This window comes from Anolis carolinensis, unplaced genomic scaffold (assembly GCF_035594765.1).
Source record: "Anolis carolinensis isolate JA03-04 unplaced genomic scaffold, rAnoCar3.1.pri scaffold_7, whole genome shotgun sequence".
NCBI lineage: Eukaryota > Metazoa > Chordata > Lepidosauria > Squamata > Dactyloidae > Anolis > Anolis carolinensis.
In genome coordinates this window covers 13,505,729-13,527,682 of record NW_026943818.1, presented here as the reverse complement: position 1 = coordinate 13,527,682, position 21,954 = coordinate 13,505,729, and the positions used below count along the sequence as shown (strand labels likewise).

General features: G+C 37.2%; 1 protein-coding gene across 12 annotated transcripts in view; it reads left to right on the top strand.

The window, feature by feature from the left end:
• Positions 1 to 21,954, top strand: part of ntmt1 (N-terminal Xaa-Pro-Lys N-methyltransferase 1) — a 128,988-nt gene that overhangs the window by 96,041 nt on the left and 10,993 nt on the right. For 5 of the 12 annotated variants that reach the window (XM_062959945.1, XM_062959946.1, XM_062959943.1 and 2 more), the window contains one exon: positions 16,685 to 16,813. The gene's annotated coding sequence lies outside the window, so the exon portion shown is untranslated. Of the gene's footprint in view, positions 1 to 6,738; positions 6,946 to 16,684; positions 16,814 to 19,958; positions 20,235 to 21,954 lie in introns of those variants that run through there. The other 7 variants (XM_062959941.1, XM_062959940.1, XM_062959948.1 and 4 more) reach the window with 7 other exon arrangements.

The following is a 21,954-nucleotide window of genomic DNA, read 5'->3' as shown; positions in this document are numbered from 1 at the left end:
GATCTTGGCCTGAATGGCCTTTGTCCTGATGTCTTGCTCCTGGGCTGCAAGGATCAGGCCTTCCGTCTCCTTCTTCAGGGTCCCATTCGTGAGCCAGAGCCAGGTCTCCTCCTTCTCAGCTTTTCCTTCAATTTTGTCAAGGAACTTTCCATGGAATGTTTTGTTGTGCCAGCTGTCAGCTCTAGTTTGTAGTGCGGTTTTCTTGTACTGATTCTGCTCTAGTTTGTAGTGCGGTTTTCTTGTACTGGTTTTTTGTCTGTTGTGCTTTGAGGAGTTTCTGGTTTTTGACTTCAGCTTTTCCTTCAATTTTTTCAAGGAACTTTCCATGCAATGTTTTGTGGTGCCAGCTGTCAGCTCTAGTTTGTAGTGCGGTTTTCTTGTACTGGTTTTTTGTCTGCTGTGCTTTGAGGAGTTTCTGGTTTTTGACTTCAATCAAAGCAGGTTCTTCCCTTTGCTTTACATATTCTCCCAGGGTTGTTGTTGTTGTTGTTGTTATCATCATCATCATTATCATCATCCCGCCCAACAGAAGGCCATCCAAACCTCCAAAGGAGCAGACTCTGAATCCTAAAGTTGGAAGGGATCCCCAAAGGTCATCTAGTTCAATCTCTATTTCTTCCATGGAGGAAGGCACCATTCGATCCCTTCAGACAGATGGCCTCTATGGTTCATTGTAATGATGGGGGACGTGCCAATTGTGGGCTCTATGAGTGAGAAGCGCCTCATTAAATGTGTGGAAATATCATCCCATTTAAAGGGAGTAGACGAAGATGAGGTATAACCTTCAGACAGGGATTAGGTTTCACAGTATAGACATATATGTGCGTGAGAGAGAGACTTTCTCTGTGCTATCCAATGGCTGGGCTGCTGCCAAATTCATTTTGCAGCTCCCCCAGGAATCCAGTCATTGGGTTGATGTGAGTTTTCCAGGCTGTCTGGCCAAGTTCCAGAAGCATTCTCTCCTGACGTTTCGCCCACATCTGTGGCAGGCATCCGCAGAGGTTGTGAGGTCTGTGGGAAACTGCAAGTGGGGTTTATATTTCTGTGGTGGGATAAAGAACTCTTGTCTTTTGGTGTTGACATTGGCCACCTTGATTAGTGGCCTTTCAGCTGAAAAGCCTGGCTGCTTCCTGGTTACTTGGGGGAATCCTTAGTTGGGAGGTGTTAGCTGGCCCCGATTGTTTCCTGTCTGGGATTTGCCTGTTTTCTGAGTGTTCACTGTCCTGATTTTAGAGATGTTTTAAATACTGGGAGCCAGATTGTGTTCATTTTCATGGTCTCCTCTTTTCTGTTGAAATTGTCCACGTGCTTGTGGATTTCCTGCCCCCACTGGAGGCAGGAAGCAGCCAGGCTTTGAAGCTGCAAGGCAATTCAATGCTAATCAAGCTCACCAATGCAACATTCACACTTACCTCCAACAGACGAGTTCTTTCTCCCACCCTGGACATTATTCCACAGATATATAAACATATATATATATATATATACACACACATACATACACACACACACACACACACACACACATATCTCACTTAATCAACTACCTTGTTTACATTATTCACTCGTTTTACTTTACCCATCTCATTTTATCTCCTCTACTTGGGTGCCGAACCCTTGTTTTTACTATGATTATCTTTTTATATTTAATTATGTTTAGAGTGTTAATTTAATTTCTGTGTTTGTATTTTCTGTTGTTATTTTATTTTTTGGTTTATTGTTTACCCCATGTAAGCCGCCCCGAGTCCCTTCGGGGAGATAGAGGCGGGGTATAAAAATAAAGTATCATCATTATTATTATTATTATTATTATTATTATTATTATTATTATTATATGAGCCCCGGTGGTGCAGCGTGTTAAAGCGCTGAGCTGCTGAACTTGCAGACCAAAACGTTGCAGGTTCGAATCTCTGGAGCGGAGTGTTAGCCCCAGCTTCTGCTAACCTAGCAGTTAAAAAATATGCAGACATGAGTAGAGCAATAGGTACTGGTCGGGTGGGAATGAAGGGAACAAGGATGCAGTCAGGTTCAAATCTGGGAAGCAGAGTGAGCACCCGCTGTTAGCCCCAGCTTCTACCAACCTAGCAGTTCAAAAACATGCAAATGTGAGTAGATCAATAGGTACAGTAGAGTTTCACATATCCAACATAAACGGGCCGGCAGAATGTTGGATAAGCGAATATCTTGGATAATAAGGAGGGATTAAAGAAAAGCCTATTAAACATCAAATTAGGTTATGATTTTACAAATGAAGCACCAAAACATCATGTTAGACAACAAATTTGTCAGAAAAAGTAGTTCATTACACATTAATGCTATGTAGTAATTACTGTCTTTACGAATTTAGCACCAAAATATCATGATATATTGAAAACATTGACTACAAAAATGTGTTGGATAATCCAGAACGTTGGATAAGCGAATGTTGGATAAGTGAGACTCTACTGTAATATGATAATATACTACAATAATAATAGAATGATATAATGATACTCTCTCTCTCTCTATCTATATCTATATCTATATCTATATATATATACACTAGCTGTGCCCGGCCACGCGTTGCTGTGTTGTTGTCTGGTGGCGTTGTTGAGAAATTGTTGAGGTAGTGGTGGTATTGAATGTCTGTTGTATGGTTGTCTTTATGTTTAGTATGCACACTGAAGTGGATTATATGGCAGTGTGGAGTCAAGATAATCCAGTTCAAAGCAGATAATATAAGATTATAAATGGGTAATATAGCTGTGTGGAAGGGCCTTGAGTCTACACTGCCATATAATCCAGTTCAAATCTGATAATCTGTGGAAGAGGCCTAAGTGAGGCCTAACTGTGCCTGTCCCCTGGGCTGAGGAGGTTGCTAGGAGACCAAGTGGGCGGAGCTTAGCCTTCAAAGTGGCAGCAATTGGATAAAAGCAATTATTCCTCTCTCTTTAATTAGGACTTTATTTTTCTTTTCTTTTTGTTGTATCAACCTAGAGGCGTGGATGATGGGTTGTGTTGTCAAATTTCGAGGTTGGGGGGCCTGTAGTTTTGTTGTTTTGTCCGCTGCCCTGATGCCATCACTCTTTTATATATATAGATACTAGCTGTGCCCGGCCACGCGTTGCTGTGGCAAAGTGGTGGTGGTATTGGTTAAAAATTGTTGTGTGATTTTTATTTGATGTTATTTGCATTTTTTAATTAATTTTTATTGTAAGTTATATTTTTATTTATTAAATTTTATTATTTTCTTGTAGTATTTTTAGTTATTTTCTGTTATTATAGTATTTTATTGTATCAAATTTTTTTTAGCGTTTTTTATTATTTTTTATTGGGTTGCTAGGAGACCAAGTTGGAGGAGCTTAGCCTTCTAACTGGCAGCAATTGGATAAAAGCAATTTTATCCAATTATTCCTCTCTCTCTCTCTAATTAGGACTTTATTTTTCTTTTCTTTTTGTTGTATCAACCTGGAGGCGTGGATGATGGGTTGTGTCGTCAAATTTCGAGGTTGAGGGGCCTGTAGTTTTGTTGTTTTGTGGGTCGCCGTGATGCCATCACCCTTTTATATATATAGATATATACAGTAGAATCTCACTTATCCAAGCCTCGCTTATCCAAGGTTACCCCTTGCTCTCCCTCCCTCCCTTTCCTCCTTCCTTCCTTCCTTCCTTCCTTCCTTCCATCCCTCTCTCTCTCTCTCTCTCTCTCTCTCTCTCTCTCTCTCTCTCTCTCTCTCTCTCTCTCTCTCTCTCTCTCTCTCTCTCTCTCTCTCTCTCTCTCTCTCGGCAGGGTCTTTCTGCCCCTTCCTCCCCCCTTGTGATTTTTCTTAAGCTCTTTTTCAGCTGAAATGGCAGCCGCAGCAGCAGCAGCAGCCGCCTTCTTCTTTGCCTTCTTTCTCCGTAATTGCCAGAGTCTAGACAGTGTCTGGAGGGAGGCAGCGAGAAGCCTGGTTCCCAGGCCAGGGACAAAAGCCCCTCCTCAGAATGAAAAGGGACCCCAAAGACCATCCAGCTCAACCCCACTTCTTGATGCAACGGCACCATTCAATCCCTCCCGGCAGATGGCCGTCCCATCTCTGCAGATTGAATCCCAGTGTTGATAGGGACCCCCAAAGGCCATCTAGGCCAACCTCATTCTGTTGAGAAAGATACCATTCAATCCCTCCTGGCAGATGGCCATCCCACCTCTGCAGATTGAATGCTAATGTTGATAGGGACCCCCAAAGACCATCTAGGCCAACCTCATTCTGTTGAGAAAGATACCATTCAATCCCTCCTGGCAGATGGCCATCCCACCTCTGCAGGTTGATAGAGGCCCCCAAAGGCCATCCAGCCCAACCCCATTCTATTGCGGAAGACACTCTCCGATCCCTCCCGGCAGATGGCCATCCCACCTCTGCAGGTTGATAGAGGCCCCCAAAGGCCATCCAGCCCAACCCCATTCTATTGCGGAAGACACTCTCCGATCCCTCCCGGCAGATGGCCATCCCACCTCTGCAGGTTGATAGAGGCCCCCAAAGGCCATCCAGCCCAACCCCATTCTATTGCGGAAGACACTCTCCGATCCCTCCCGGCAGATGGCCATCCCACCTCTGCAGGTTGATAGAGGCCCCCAAAGGCCATCCAGCCCAACCCCATTCTATTGAGGAAGACACTCTCAGATCCCTCCCGGCAGATGGCCATCCCACCTCTGCAGGTTGATAGAGGCCCCCAAAGGCCATCCAGCCCAACCCCATTCTATTGCGGAAGACACTCTCCGATCCCTCCCGGCAGATGGCCATCCCACCTCTGCAGGTTGATAGAGGCCCCCAAAGGCCATCCAGCCCAACCCCATTCTATTGAGGAAGACACTCTCAGATCCCTCCCGGCAGATGGCCGTCCCACCTCTGCAGGTTGATAGAGGCCCCCAAAGGCCATCCAGCCCAACCCCATTCTATTGAGGAAGACACTCTCCGATCCCTCCCAACAGATGGTCGTTCCAACTCTGCAGAGTGAATCAATTTTATTAATGTTGAAGTTTTTAGCCTAGATTTTAAATTTTGTCAATGATTCAATTCTATAATGGTTTTTATTAATATTGAAGTTTTTAGCCTAGATTTTAAATTTTGTCAATGATTTAGTTTTATGGAAGTTTTATTAATTTTGAAGTATATAACCTCTTGGATTTCATATGGATGTACGGGACTGGGTGCCCTTGATATGAGCTGGTCATTGACCATAAGAAAAGTTTACATTTATTTATTTGTAGACCTGCTTAAAGGCTGCCAGAGAAGGAAGGAGACTCCAGCAGATTGAATACTAGAGTTGGGAAGGGTCCCCAAAGGCCATCCAGCCCAACCCCAATGCGACTGTCACATCCTAGTTGTGACTCTGTTTGTAGTCTGTCTGTGCGATTTTCTTACAGCAGCTGAGGATATGATCCATGGTTTCGTTGGTTTCTTTGCACAGTCTGCATTTTGGGTCATCAGCTGATTTTTCGATCTTGGCCTTAGTTGTATTTGTTCCTGGGCTGCAAGGATCAGGCCTTCTGTCTCCTTCTTCACGGTCCCATTCGTGAGCCAAAGCCAGGTCTTCTCTTTATCAGCTTTTCCTTCAATTTTGTCAAGGAACTTTCCATGCAATGTTTTGTTGTGCCAGATGTCAGCTCTAGTTTGTAGTGCGGTTTTCTTGTACTGGTTTTTTGTCTGCTGTGCTTTGAGGAGGTTCTGATTTTGACTTCAATCAAAGCAGGTTCTTCACTTTGCTTTTACATCTTCTGCCAGGGCATGTTCTTCTTCTTTGACTGCTTGTTTGACTTGTAAGAGTCCTCTGCCCCTTGATCTTCTAGGCAGATATTATTATTATTATTATTTTATTATGACACAGCAAACAAGATAGACATGCTGGATTTCATATCACAAAATCCCAAGTCCAACACTTCCCAAGTGTCTAGGACTGTGTGATGTATTTTCGGATGATGCGCGCAGATCCCAGTCGGGTGGCCTTTTGCAGTTGGCAGTTCGTAATTTTGTCAATGTCTATTGTTTCCAAATGCCGGCTGAGATCTTTTGGTACGGCACCCAATGTGCCCATCACCACCGGGACCACCTGCACTGGTTTCTGCCAGAGTCTTTGAAGTTCCATCTTGAGGTCCTGATAGTGGCTGAGTTTTTCCTGTTGTTTTTCATCAATGCGACTGTCACTTGGGATGGCGACATCAATGATCCAAACCTTTTTCTTTTCCACAACTGTGATGTCTGGTGTGTTGTGTTCCTGAACTTTGTCAGTCTGGATTTGGAAGTCCCACAGTATCTTTGTGTGCTCATTTTCCAATAGTTTTGCAGGTTTGTGATCCCACCAGTTCTTTGCTGCTGGGAGGTGGGACTTGAGGCATAAGTTCCAATGAATCCTTTGGGCCACAGAGTTGTGGCTCTGTTTGTAGTCTGTATGTGCAATTTTGGCTTGCTCCTGGGCTGCAAGGATCAGGCTTTCTGTCTCCTTCTTCAGGGTCCCATTCGTGAGCCAGAGCCAGGTCTTCTCCTTATCAGCTTTTCCTTCAATTTTGTCAAGGAACTTTCCATGCAATGTTTTGTTGTGCCAGCTGTCAGCTCTAGTTTGTAGTGCAGTTTTCTTGTACTGATTCTGCTCTAGTTTGTAGTGCGGTTTTCTTGTACTGGTTTTTTGTCTGCTGTGCTTTGAGATGTTTCTGACTTTTGATTTCAATCAAAGCAGGTTCTTCACTTGCTATACTGGCTCAGCGAAGGAATCCCAATGGGGTCCCAAAGGGACTGCCTGTCCCATCATCCTGGGTCCGAAAGCGAGGCTGCGGATGGGACTTGGGCCTCCGTGAGCCTCAGCGGCTGCAGAGAGAAGGCAGGCCTCCTCCTCGTCACCCGGACAAGAGATCGATATCTAATTTCGCCGGCTCCTTTCCCCCCAATAATAACGAAGAAGGGAGAAAACGGCGCTCCATCGATCCCCGGCCAGGCAAGGAGGAAAACTCTCTTTCTCTCCCCCTCCTTTCCCTCCTTCCCTCCATCCTCTGGCCTTCCAGTAAAGGAGAACACCCATGGCAGGAATCTATAGGGTGGCATTAACCTCAACAGAAGCATCCAAACAAGATTTCACCTCAAATTAATGAACGGGCTCCCAAAGGCCATCTAGTCCAGCCACAACTTTCCGAAAAAGCTCTTGTTTGAAAGCTGTCTTCATAGTGGAATGAATGTGGTTTTAGCACCATGGGTCAACACTATGGTAATAATAATAATAATAATAATAATAATAATAATAATAATAATAACAACAACAACAACTTTATTCTTATACCCCGCCCCCTCTCCCCGAAGGGACTTGGGGCGGCTTACATGGGGCCATGCCCAAACACAACAGTATAATAACAACAGCAAGACAATAAAACAAATTACTCAACAATAACACATCGGCATCAATAAAACAGTCATAAAAGGTCAACATACAAAATAAAATGTTAAAAACAGGAGATGAATACGGTAAACCTGGGAGTTGTAGTTTGCCAAGAGAACAACAAACCCCAGGGTTGCATAGCGTATGCTATGTGTTTAGTTTGTTTTCTTTTGGTTTGGTTTGAATGTGAATGGCTTTGAGGGGGGGAAAAGGGAGCACAACCAGGTGCCTAATAATAATAATAATAATAATAATAATAATAATAGGTTAAAAAGGTAAAGGTTTTCCCCTGACATTAAGTCCAGTCGTGACCGACTCTGGGGGTTGGTGCTCATCTCCATTTCTAAGCCAAAGAGCTGGCGTTCTCCGTAGACACCTCCAAGGTCATGTGGCCACTGGCATGACTGTATGGAGCGCCGCTACCTTCCCACCGGAGCAGTACCTATTGATCTACTCACACTCTGGGGGTTGGTGCTCATCTCCATTTCTAAGCCAAAGAGCCGGCGTTGTCCGTAGACACCTCCAAGGTCATGTGGCCACTGGCACGACTGCATGGAGCACCGTTACCTTCCCACCGGAGCAGTACCTATTTATCTACTCACACTCTGGAGGTTGGTGCTCATCTCCATTTCTAAGCCAAAGAGCCAGCGTTGTCCGTAGACACCTCCAAGGTCATGTGGCCACTGGCATGACTGCATGGAGCGCCGTTACCTTCCCATCGGAGCGGTACCTATTGATCTACTCACACTCTGGGGGTTGGTGCTCATCTCCATTTCTAAGCCAAAGAGCCGGCGTTGTCCGTAGACACCTCCAAGGTCATGTGGCCACAGGCATGAATGACTGCATGGAGTGCTGTTACCTTCCCGCCGGAGCGGTACCTATTGATCTACTCACACTCTGGGGGTTGGTGCTCATCTCCATTTCTAAGCCCAAGAGCCGGCGTTGTCCGTAGACACCTCCAAGGTCATGTGGCCACTGGCATGACTGCATGGAACACTGTTACCTTCCCACCGGAGCGGTACCTATTGATCTACTCACATTGGCATGTTTTCGAACTGCTAGGTTGGCAGGAGCTGGGGCTAACAGCGGGCGCTCATTCCGCTCCCGGGATTTGAACCTGGGACCTTTTGGTCCGCAAGTTCAGCAGCTCAGCGCTTTAACACACTGTGCCACCAGGGACCCCAATAATAATAATAATAATAATAATAATAACCCAAATTTACGATCTGTCAACTGTAAAAGGCCACCTTACAGGGATCTGCGGTAAATATAAATATATATGGTATATACTCGAGTATAAGCCGACCCGACTATAATCCGAGGCACCTAATTTTACCACAAAAAATGGGAAAATATTGACTCCAGTATAAGCCGAGGGTGAGAAATTTCAGAAATAAAAATAGATACCAATAAAATTACATTAATTGAGGCCTCAGTAGGTTAATGTTTTTGAATATTTACATAAACCTCAGATTTAAGATTAGACTGTCCAACTCTGATCAAATCATTATTCTCATCTTCTTCAATGTAAATGTGCTTATGTATCCTTTTAATAATAATAGAGTAAAATAATACACGTAATAATAATAATAAATACAGGAAAATAATACATGTAATAATAAATAGAGTAAAATAATAAATGCAATAATAATAAGATCAGAGTGAAATAATAAATGTATTAATAATAATAATAATAATAATAATAATAGAGTAAAATAAATGTAATAGTAGCAACAATGATAGAGAAATATAATAAATGTAATAATACCAATAATAATAGAGTAAAATAATACATGTAATAATAAATAGAGTAAAATAATAAATTCAATAATAATAAGATCAGATTGAAATAATAAATATAATAATAGAGTAAAATAAATGTAATAGTAGCTACTATAATAGAGAAAAATAATAATTGTAATAATACCAATAATAATAGAGAAAAATAATAAATATACCATACATTCTCGAGTATAAGCTGACCCAAATATAAGCCAACCTGGACCCTCACCCGAGTATAAGCCGAGGGGGGCTTTTTCGGTCTTAAAAAGAGGGCTGAAAATCTAGGCTTATACTCGAGTATATACAGTATCTAGTAATAATAATAATAATAACCCTGCCAACTGCAAAAGGCCACCCGACTGGGATCTGGGTGCATCATCCGAAAATACATCACACAGTCCTAGACACTTGGGAAGAGTTTGACTTGGGATTTTGTGATACGAAATCCAGCATGTCTATCTTGTTTACTGTGTCATAATAATAATAATAATAATAATAATAATAATAATAATAATAATAATAATAATAATAATATATCTTGTTTGCTGTGTCATAATAATAATAATATATTATTATTATTATTATTATTAATAATAATAATAATACATCACACAGTCCTAGACACTTGGGAAGAGTTTGACTTGTGATTTTGTGATACGAAATCCAGCATGTCTATCTTGTTTGCTGTGTCATAAATAATAATAATAATAATAATAATAATAATAATACATCACACAGTCCTAGACACTTGCGAAGTGTTTGACTTGTGATTTTGTGATACGAAATCCAGCATGTCTATCTTGTTTGCTGTGTCATAAATAATAATAATAATAATAATAATAATAATAATAATAATAATAATAATACATCACACAGTCCTAGACACTTGGGAAGTGTTCGACTTGTGATTTTGTGATACGAAATCCAACATGTCTATCTTGTTTGCTGTGTCATAAATAATAATAATAATAATAATAATAATAATAATAATAATAATAATAATACATCACACAGTCTTAGACACTTGGGAAGAGTTTGACTTGTGATTTTGTGATACGAAATCCAGCATATCTATCTTGTTTGCTGTGTCATAATAATAATAATAATAATAATAATAATAATAATAATAATACACAGTCCTAGACACTTGGGAAGTGTTCGACTTGTGATTTTGTGATACGAAATCCAGCATATCTATCTTGTTTGCTGTGTCATACAATAAATAATAATAATAATAATAATAATAATAATAATGGATATTCAACACACCTGGTGCTACTTTGTGCCTAATTAAAAATATATCCCATGATAAAATAAAATAAAATATATTTTTGAAAAAACACAGAATAAAATAAAATAAATAGAAATGTATCGGCACACATTATATAGAAAATATATCTATCTTTATTTATTTTTTTTAAAATCAGCTTTGCAAAAAAAACCAGGGAGGGGAAGCAAATCTTCTTTTCCTAGGGGTTTTGCTGTGTTTATTTTCTGCCTCTCAGCCTGGTGTTGTGCAAGAAAGAAAGGAAGGAAAGGAGGGGAGGCAGGGCTGAAACCCTGGGAAGAAAAGAAAGAAAGAGAGAAAGAAAAAGAGAGAGAGAGAGATGCCAGATGATGTTGAAAGCTCTGGGCAAGGAGAGCAGCGAGCCTTCCCTTACAGTTAATCTGGGTTTCAATCCAGTTTCATAAGCCTTGGGTTGGTTGGAGAGAAAATCCGGAGGCTCTCGGACCAACACATCCCGGGATCTGGGCAGTTCCTATCCCGCCTTTCCTCCCTTTCGGCCTCTTTGGTTCCACTTGTGCCATCAATGCAGCCTGCGGGACCCTGGGATTTGTAGATTTGCAAGACCTGGGATTTGTAGTTTCGTACGGAACCCTGGAAAGGTCTCGTTTGGCAAGGCCTTGGGGCCCTTTCGGAATTCGAACCATAAAAAGGCCTCGGGGTTGTGGAAGTCGTCACTTGACAGGGCCTTATAGTCATAGGAGTTGTAGTTTTTCAAGGCCTTGGAGTCATAGGACTTGTAAATTTTATAAGGTCTTGAAATCATGGGAGTTAGAGTCAGGACTTGTAAATTTTATAAGGTCTTGAAATCATGGGAGTTAGAGTCAGGACTTGTAAATTTTATAAGGTCTTGAAATCATGGGAGTTAGAGTCAGGACTTGTAAATTTTATAAGGTCTTGAAATCATGGGAGTTAGAGTCAGGACTTGTAAATTTTATAAGGTCTTGAAATCATGGGAGTTAGAGTCAGGACTTGTAAATTTTATAAGGTCTTGAAATCATGGGAGTTGTAGTTTTTTGAGGCCTTAGAGTCATGAGTTGTAGTTTTATAAGGTCTTGAGTCATAGGAGTTGTAGTTTTATAAGGTCTTGAAATCATGGGAGTTGTAGTTTTTCAAGGCCTTGGAGTCATAGGAGTTGTAGTTTTTCAAGGCCTTGGAGTCATAGGACTTGTAAATTTTATAAGGTCTTGAAATCATGAGAGTTAAGAATCAGGACTTGTACATTTTATAAGGTCTTGAAATCATGGAAGTTGTAGTTTTATAAGGTCTTGGAGTCATGGGAGTTGTCGTTTTATAAAGACATGAAGTCATAGGAGTTGTAGTTTTATAAGGTCTTGGAGGTCATAGGAGTTGTAGTTTTATAAGGTCTTGGAATAATGGGAGTTGTCGTTTTTCTAGGAGTCATAGGAGTTGTAAATTTTATAAGGTCTTGAAATCATGGGAGTTAGAGGTCATTTGACTTGTAAATTTTATAAGTTCTTGAAATCATGGGAGTTGTAGTTTTTCAAGGCCTTGGAGTCCTAGGACTTGTAAATTTTATAAGGTCTTGAAATCATGGGAGTTGTAGTTTTTCGAGGCCTTAGAGTCATGAGTTGTAGTTTTATAAGGTCTTGAGTCATAGGAGTTGTAGTTTTATAAGGACATGAAGTCATAGAAGTTGTAGTTTTATAAGCTCTTGTAATCATGGGACTTGTAGTTTTTCGAGGCCTTGCAGTCATAGGACTTGTAAATTTTATAAGGTCTTGAAATCATGGGAGTTAAGAGTCAGGACTTGTACATTTTATAAGGTCTTGAAATCATGGGAGTTGTAGTTTTATAAGGTCTTGGAGTCATGGGAGTTGTCGTTTTATAAAGACATGAAGTCATAGGAGTTGTAGTTTTATAAGGTCTTGGAGGTCATAGGAGTTGTAGTTTTATAAGGTCTTGGAATAATGGGAGTTGTAGTTTTTCTAGGAGTCATAGGAGTTGTAAATTTTATAAGGTCTTGAAATCATGGGAGTTAAGAGTCATAGGACTTGTAAATTTTATAAGGTCTTGAAATCATGGGAGTTAGAGTCATAGGACTTGTAAATTTTATAAGGTCTTCAAATCATGGGAGTTGTAGTTTTTCGAGGCCTTAGAGTCATGAGTTGTAGTTTTATAAGGTCTTGGAGTCATAGCACTTGTAGTTTTATAAGGTCTTGGAATCATGGGAATTGTAGTTTTATAAGGTCATGGAATCATAGGAGTTGTGGTTTTATAAGGTCTTGGAGTCATAGCACTTGTCGTTTTATAAGGTCTTGGAATCATGGGAATTGTAGTTTTATAAGGTCTTGGAGTCATACGAGTTGTAGTTTGATAAGGCCTTGGAGTCATAGGACTTGTAAATTTTATAAGGTCTTGAAATCATGGGAGTTGTAGTTTTTCGAGGCCTTAGAGTCATGAGTTGTAGTTTTAAAAGGTCTGGAGTCATAGGAGTTGTAGTTTTATAAGGTCTTGGAGTCATAGGAGTTGTAGCTTGATAAGTTTTTTGAGTCATAGGACTTGTAGTTTTATAAGGTCTTGGAGTCGTAGTTTTATAAGTTAATGGAGTCATAGGACTTGTAGTTTTATAAGGACTTGGAGTCATAGGAGTTGTAGTTTTATGAGGTCTTGAGTCATAGGAGTTGTAGTTTTATAAGGACTTGGAGTCATAGGAGTTGTAGTTTTATGAGGTCTTGAGTCATAGGAGTTGTAGTTTTATAAATTCTTGGAGTCATAGGACTTGTAAATTTTATAAGGTCTTCAAATCATGGGAGTTGTAGTTTTTCGAGGCCTTAGAGTCATGAGTTGTAGTTTTATAAGGCCTTGGAGTCATACGAGTTGTAGTTTTACAAGGCCTTGGAGTCATAGGAGTTGTAGTTTTACAAGGCCTTGGAGTCATAGGACGTGTAAATTTTACAAGGTCTTGAAATCATGGGAGTTGTAGTTTTTCAAGGCCTTAGAATCATAGGAGTTTTACTTTTATGAGATATTGGAGTCATAGGAGTTTTAGTTTTATAAGGTCCTGGAGTCATAGGAGTTGTAGTTTTACAACACCATGGAGTCATAGGAGTTGTACTTTTATAAGCACTTGGGATCTCAAAAGTTATTGTTTGGCAAGGCGTTGGAATACTGGGAGTTACAGTCTTATGCAGCCTTGCTGTCTTGGGAGTTGTAGTTGTATAAAGTCTTGGGGTCTCAAAAGTTTGACAAAACTTTGGGATACCGGGAGTTATGGTTTTACAAGGCCTTGGAGTCATGGGAGACATAGTAAAACAAGGCCTTGAGATACCAGGATTTATAGTTTTATAAAGCCTTGGGATCTTGGGATCTGGAGCTTTACAAGGCCTTGGAATCCCAGGAGTTATAGCAGGTAAAGTGGGACTCCGGTCCGGGTTTTCCTGGTCTTTCCTCCTGGGAAAAAGCATCCTCTACCTGCCTGACTCCTGGTTCACCTGGGAGGGCTGGGTGGAAATCCCGGAACGGATTCCGTCCATTGCCAGGAATGGATTCGTGCATTTTTAAAGTAATTCTATTTCATAGAGTCCTTTTGTTCAATATTGTTGCCTTTTTGTTTATTTGTATGCAAACGGATGATGGTCTCGGCCTTAGCAAACAACACCCAAGTAATAATATACGATTATTATATGGGATTTGCAGTTTGCTGGGGGATTTCTTGGCAGGTTTTGACCATAGAGCCGTAATGGTAGGCCCTAGAGATTCCTAAAGGCGGCATTTCTTTGAGTTTTGGAGCTCCTGACTCTTCTCTCTGCATTAGGATTCGCTGTGCCCTGTATGCAAATGAGGCTGCTTTGCATACGCTTTGCATACGCTTTGCATGCAGCAATACAGCCCCGGCTCCTGTGCTGCGGTCTGGCTGGAAAGGGCTTGAAATCCCATTGAAATCACAATGAGAGGGAGCTCCAAAGGTCATCCAGCCCAACCCCACGCTGAGAGACACAACTAAAACCCTCCCGACAGATAGCCATACAACTTAGTCATCATCATAATAATGCAGTATGGCTGGAAAGGGCTTGAAATCCCATTGAAATCACAACGAGAGGGAGCTCCAAAGGTCATCCAGCCCAACCCCACGCTGAGAGACATAAATAAAACCCTCCCAACGGATACCCGTAAATAATAGTAATAATAATAATAATAATTATTATTATTATTATTATTATTTTCGGATGATTCGCGCAGATGGTGGCCTTTTGCAGTTGGCAGATCGTAATTTGTTTCACACAGTCCTAGACACTTGGGAAGTCTTTGACTTGTGATTTTCTGATACGAAATCCAGCATGTCTATCTTGTTTGCTGTGTCATAATAAAATAATAATAATAATAATAATAATAATACAGTAATAATAATAATATATTGAAGAAGAAGAAGAAGAAGAAGAAGAAGTCCTAGACACTTGGGAAGTGTCCAAAATGTGATCCGATACAAAAGCCAGCACAGTGATCTTGTTTGCTTGTACTTATCTTGTTGTGTAAATAATAATAATAATAATAATAATAACAACACAATCTGCCAACTGCAAAAGGCCACCCTACTGGGATCTGCGCACATCATCTGAAAATACATCACACAGTCCTAGACACTTGGGAAGTGTTTGACTTGGGATTTTGTGAAACGAAATCCAGCATGTCTATCTTGTTTGCTGTGTCATAGTAATAATAATAATAATAATAATAATAATAATAATAATAATAATAATAATAATGTTGTAATAATAATAATAATAATAATACATCACACAGTCCTAGACACTTGGGAAGTGTTTGACTTGTGATTTTGTGATACGAAATCCAGCATGTCTGTCTTGTTTGCTGTGTCATAATAATAATAATAATAATAATAATGTAATAATAATAATAATAATAATAATAATAATAATAATAATAATAATAATTAGTCCTAGTCACTTGGGAAGTGTCTGACATGTGATCCGATACAAAAGCCAGCATAGTGATCTTGTTTGCTTGTACTTATCTTGTTGTGTAAATAATAATAATAATAATAATAATAATGTAATAATAATAATAATAATAATAATAATAATAATAATTAGTCCTAGTCACTTGGGAAGTGTCTGACATGTGATCCGATACAAAAGCCAGCATAGTGATCTTGTTTGCTTGTACTTATCTTGTTGTGTAAATAATAATAATAATAATAATAATAATAATAATAGTAACAATACAATCTGCCAACTGCAAAAGGCCACCCGACTGGGATCTGCACACATCATCCGAAAATACATCACACAGTCCTAGACACTTGGGAAGTGTTCGACTTGTGATACGAAATCCAACATATCTATCTTGTTTGCTGTGTCATACAATAATAATAATAATAATAATAATAATAATAATAATAATAATAATAATAATAATAATAATAATAATAATAATAATAAGCACCTGAAACATTGGGACGGCCAAGGATTTATTATTAGGGGCCATAATATTTTGCTCCTTCTTTTTTTTCTTTTTCTCTCTCTTAAACCTTTCCTTTCTCTGCCTGAAAAGGGAAGCTTAGTTCATGCAGGAGTTGGAAAACCAAAATATTATAAAAATAGGAGTTTTTCCAATCTATATTAACAAAAGAAAGGAGCCAACTTGAGCAGCTGGAAATGCCTGAATCCAAAGGAGCAGATAGGAAATGCAATGCTGCCCCCTTGTGGGCGCCGAGGGGTACTGCAAGATAGGGAGTTTGGGGTTTTTATTTAAATGGGGAAACCCTAATTTTTCCCCTCTTGTTCCTTATTATTATTATTATTATTATTAATAATAATAATAATTGAATTTTTATATGCCGCCCACTTGGTCTCCTAGCAACCTACTCAGCCCAGGGGACAGGCAGAGTTAGGCCTCACTTAGGCCTCTTCCACAGATTATCAGATTTTAACTGGATTATATGGCAGTGTAGACTCAAGGCCCTTCCACACAGCTATATAACCCATTTAGAATCTTATATTATCTGCTTTGAACTGGATTATCTTGACTCCACACTGCCATATAATCCACTTCAGTGTGCATACTAAACATAAAGACAGCCATACAACAGACATTCAATACCACCACGACCTCAACAATTTCTCACCAACACCACCAGACAACACAACAGCAACGCGTGGCCGGGCACAGCTAGTAGTATTATAACAAAAGTCAGTAAATTCATCATTGCCATCAACATTATTATTAACATTATTATGGTTATTATTATTACAGGATGACCACCGTTGCCATAGGAAAGGCCGCGATTGGCTCTTGAACCCGGAGCCAGAGTTCCGTTGTTGTCGAGGGAACGGAACCGCATTTCTGTGGTTAACAGACCGGCCAACCATCTCTCTGCTCAAGGTAATGATGGGCTTTGTAGTCCCTCCCGGCCCAGTGGGCTTCCTCTGCCCAAGGAGGGATGGGGCTTTGCCAAACTAGAACTCCCAGGGTAATACAGCTGCCACTGGAGTGGAATTTGCATGGCCCCGCCCACTGCCTCTCCCTTAACCCTTTCCTATTCTTTTCTGAAGATACTGGAGAGGTTTGGGGAGGATTCACCGTGGTTTATAGGAGTTGTAGGGACTGGGATGTATAGTTTCCCCTGCAGTCTAAGTACACTCTGGACTCCACCAACGATGGGCCTGGAACTCACTTGCCACAGAACCCCCATGAACAAGAACAATATTGCAGGTCTTTGTGTAGTTCACCTACATCCAGGGCGTACTATGAGCCCAAACAACGCTGGATCTGGACCAAACTTGGCATGCAGACTCAATCAACCCACATTTAAATACTGGTGGGTTTTGAGGGGGATTGGCCTGGACATTTTGAAGTTGTAGGTACTGGGATGTATAGTTCACCTGTAATCAATGAGAATCGTGAACTCCGTCAAAGATGGAATGGGACCAAACCTGGCATGCAGAGTCCAACATTCGCTTATCCAAGGTTCTGGATTATCCAAGGCATTTTTGTAGTCAATGTTTTCAATACATCGTGATATTTTGGTGCTAAATTCCTAAATACAGCTATATAGCATTACTGCGTATTGAACTACTTTTTCTGTCAAATTTGTTGTATATGGGCCAGCAGAATGTCGGATAAGCGAATATGTTGGATAATAAGGAGGCATTAAGGAAAAGCCTATTAAACATCAAATTAGGTTATGATTTTACAAGTTAAGCACCAAAACATGTTATACAACAAATTTGACAGGAAAGGTAGTTCAATACACAGTAACACTATGTAGTAATGACTGTATTTACGAATTTAGCACCAAAATATCATGATGTATTGAAAACATTGACTACAAAAATGGCTTGGATAATCCAGAACATTGGATAAGTGAGACTCTACTGTAGTTATATTTAAACTCAAAATCAATATGTTGCTATGAATAATAATAGAAGTATATTTACATGCAAAAACAATATATTGCAATCAATACTCAGTCTAATAATATGCATATATATATATATATATATATATATATATATATATATATATATGTATTGTAAACATTGACTACAAAAATGTGTTGAATAATCCAGAATGTTGGATAAGCGAGTGTTGTATAAGTGAGACTCTACTGTATGTGTAGATGTATATATATTGCAAAAAGAAAGTATATTGAAAGTCACAAAACAAGGTACTGTAATAAATAATAATAGTTATATTTAAACTCAAAATCAATATGCTGCTATTAATAATAATAAAAGTATATTTACATGCAAAAACATCAATATATTGCAATCAATAATCAGTCTAATAATATGCATATATATATGTGTGTGTGTGTTGCATAAAATATATATTTAATTGAATACACAAAATCAAAATAGTGCAATTAATAATAATAGATTCAAATGGAGAATGAATATATTGCAGTAATAATAATAATAAAGGTATATTTAAATGCAAAACTAAATCTATATGCTGCAATTAAGAATAGAGTTATATTTGAAGATATGTATGTACTGTAGTTATATTTAAACTCAAAATCAATATATTGCTATTAATAGTAATAGTATATTTACATGCAAAAACAATATATTGCAATCAATACTCAGTCTAATAGTATGCATATATATATGCGTGTGTGTGTATATATATATATTGCAGAAAATATATATTTATTTGAATACACCAAAATCAAAATAGTGCAATTAATAATAATAGATTTAAATGGAGAATGAATATATTGTAATAATAATAAAGGTACAATATTTACATGCAAAAACAATATATTGCAATCAATACTCAGTCTAATAATATGCATATATATGTGTGTATATATATATATATATATATATATTGCAGAAAATATATATTTCATTGAATACACCAAAATCAAAATAGTGCCATTAATAATAAGATTTAAATGGAGAATGAATATATTGCAAAAATAATAATAATAATAATAATAAAGGTATATTTAAATGCAAATCAAAATCTATATGCTGCAATTAAAAATAGTTATATTTGAAAATATGTATGTACTGTAGTTATATTTAAACTCAAAATCAATATATTACTATTAATAATAATAGAAGTATATTTAAATGCAAAAACAATATATTGCAATCAATAGTCTAATAATATGTGTGTGTATATATATATATATATATTGCAGAAAATATATATTTCATTGAATATAAGGTACAGTATTTACATGCAAAAACAATATATTGCAATCAATAGTCTAATAATATGTGTGTGTATATATATATATATATATATTGCAGAAAATATATATTTCATTGAATATAAGGTACAGTATTTACATGCAAAAACAATATATTGCAATCAATAGTCTAATAATATGTGTGTGTGTATATATATATATATATTGCAGAAAATATATATTTCATTGAATATAAGGTACAGTATTTACATGCAAAAACAATATATTGCAATCAATAGTCTAATAATATGTGTGTGTATATATATATATATATATATATATATTGCAGAAAATATATATTTCATTGAATATAAGGTACAGTATTTACATGCAAAAACAATATATTGCAATCAATAGTCTAATAATATGTGTGTGTATATATATATATATATATTGCAGAAAATATATATTTCATTGAATATAAGGTACAGTATTTACATGCAAAAACAATATATTGCAATCAATTGTCTAATAATATGTGTGTGTATATATATATATATATTGCAGAAAATATATATTTCATTGAATATAAGGTACAGTATTTACATGCAAAAACAATATATTGCAATCAATTGTCTAATAATATGTGTGTGTATATATATATATATATTGCAGAAAATATATATTTCATTGAATACACCAAAATCAAAATAGTGCAATTAATAATAAGATTTAAATGGAGAATGAATATATTGCAATAATAATAATAATAAGGCAAAACTTGCAGTAATAATAATAATAAAGGTATATTTAAATGCAAAACTAAATCTATATGCTGCAATTAAGAATAGAGTTCTATTTGAAGATTATGTATGTATTGTATAGACCAAAAGATCCACAACATTGCATTTCCGCATCCGGGAGTGGGCGTGGCCAAGGGAAGCCCCGCCCCCTCGCCGTCTCCCCACGTGGGAGGGCGGGGCCAAGGCGGCAGCAGCTGCGGGCTCTCTTTCGCCTTCGATCCGGGTGAGTCCACACGCTGGGATCCGGGGTCACTCCGGTTTGCAGCCCAGAAAACCCGGTTAGAACACCTTCTCTTCCCCCCGACTTTTAATAGGCACCCCCGCATTCAACTCCCAAGGCTCCGTGTGAACAAGGAAGGTGGGAGTTGTAGTTTTGCCTTCTCTTCCCAGGAAAGCCTGGCATTTGCATAGGATTATAATATTTATTATTATTATTATTATTGTATTATAAAATGTATAAGCCACTTTTTAATCTTAGGCTCAAAGCCATTTCCCCCATTAAAGCGTTTATCCTGAATTATTATTCTATTTATTATTATTATTATTATTATTATTATTATTATTATTATTATTATATTATAAAATGTATTATCTTAGGCTCAAAGCCATTTCCCCCATTAAAGCTGTTATACTGAATTATTATTATTCTATTATATTATTATTATTATTGTATTATAAAATGTATAAGCCACTTTTTAATCTTAGGCTCAAAGCCATTTCCCCCATTAAAGCTGTTATACTGAATTATTATTATTCTATTATATTATTATTATTATTGTATTATAAAATGTATAAGCCACTTTTTAATCTTAGGCTCAAAGCCATTTCCCCCATGAAAGCTGTTATCCTGAATTATTATTCTATTTATTATTATTATTATTATTATATTATAAAATGTATTATCTTAGGCTCAAAGCCATTTCCCCCATTAAAGCTGTTATCCTGAATTATTATTATTCTATTATATTATTATTATTATTATTATATTACAAAATGTATAAGCCACTTTTTATCTTAGGCTCAAAGCCATTTCCCCCCATTAAAGCTGTTATACTGAATTATTATTATTCTATTCTATTATTATTATTATTATTATTATTGTATTATAAAATGTATAAGCCACTTTTTATCTTAGGCTCAAAGCCATTTCCCCCATTAAAGCTGTTATACTGAATTATTATTATTCTATTCTATTATTATTATTATTATTATTATTGTATTATAAAATGTATAAGCCACTTTTTATCTTAGGCTCAAAGCCATTTCCCCCATTAAAGCTGTTATCCTGACTTATTATTCTATTTATTATTATTATTATTATTATTATATTATAAAATGTATTATCTTAGGCTCAAAGCCATTTCCCCCATTAAAGCTGTTATACTGAATTATTATTATTCTATTATATTATTATTATTATTATTGTTGTATTATAAAATGTATAAGCCCCTTTTTTATCTTAGGCTCAAAGCCATTTCCCCCATTAAAGCATTTATCCTGAATTATTATTATTCTATTTATTATTATATTATATTATTCTGTAATTTATTATATATATTTATTATTATTAGTATAAAATGTATAAGCCACTTTTCTTATCTTAGGCTCAAAGCCATTTCCCCCATTAAAGCTGTTATCCTGAATTATTATTATTCTATTATATTATTATTATTATTATATTACAAAATGTATAAGCCACTTTTCTTATCTTAGGCTCAAAGCCATTTCCCCAATTAAAGCTGTTATCCTGAATTATTATTATTATATTATTTATTATATTTATTATTAGCATAAAATGTATAGGCCACTTTTTAATCTTAGGCTCAAAGCCATTTCCCCCATTCAGGCTGTTATACTGAATTATTATTGTATATTATTATTATTATTATTATTATTATTATTATTATTATTATATTATAAAATGTATAAGCCACTTTTTTATCTTAGGCTCAAAGCCATTTCCCCCATTAAAGCTGTTATACTGAATTATTATTATTCTTTATTATTATTATTATTATTATTATATTATAAAATGTATAAGCCACCTTTTTTTATCTTAGGCTCAAAGCCATTTCCCC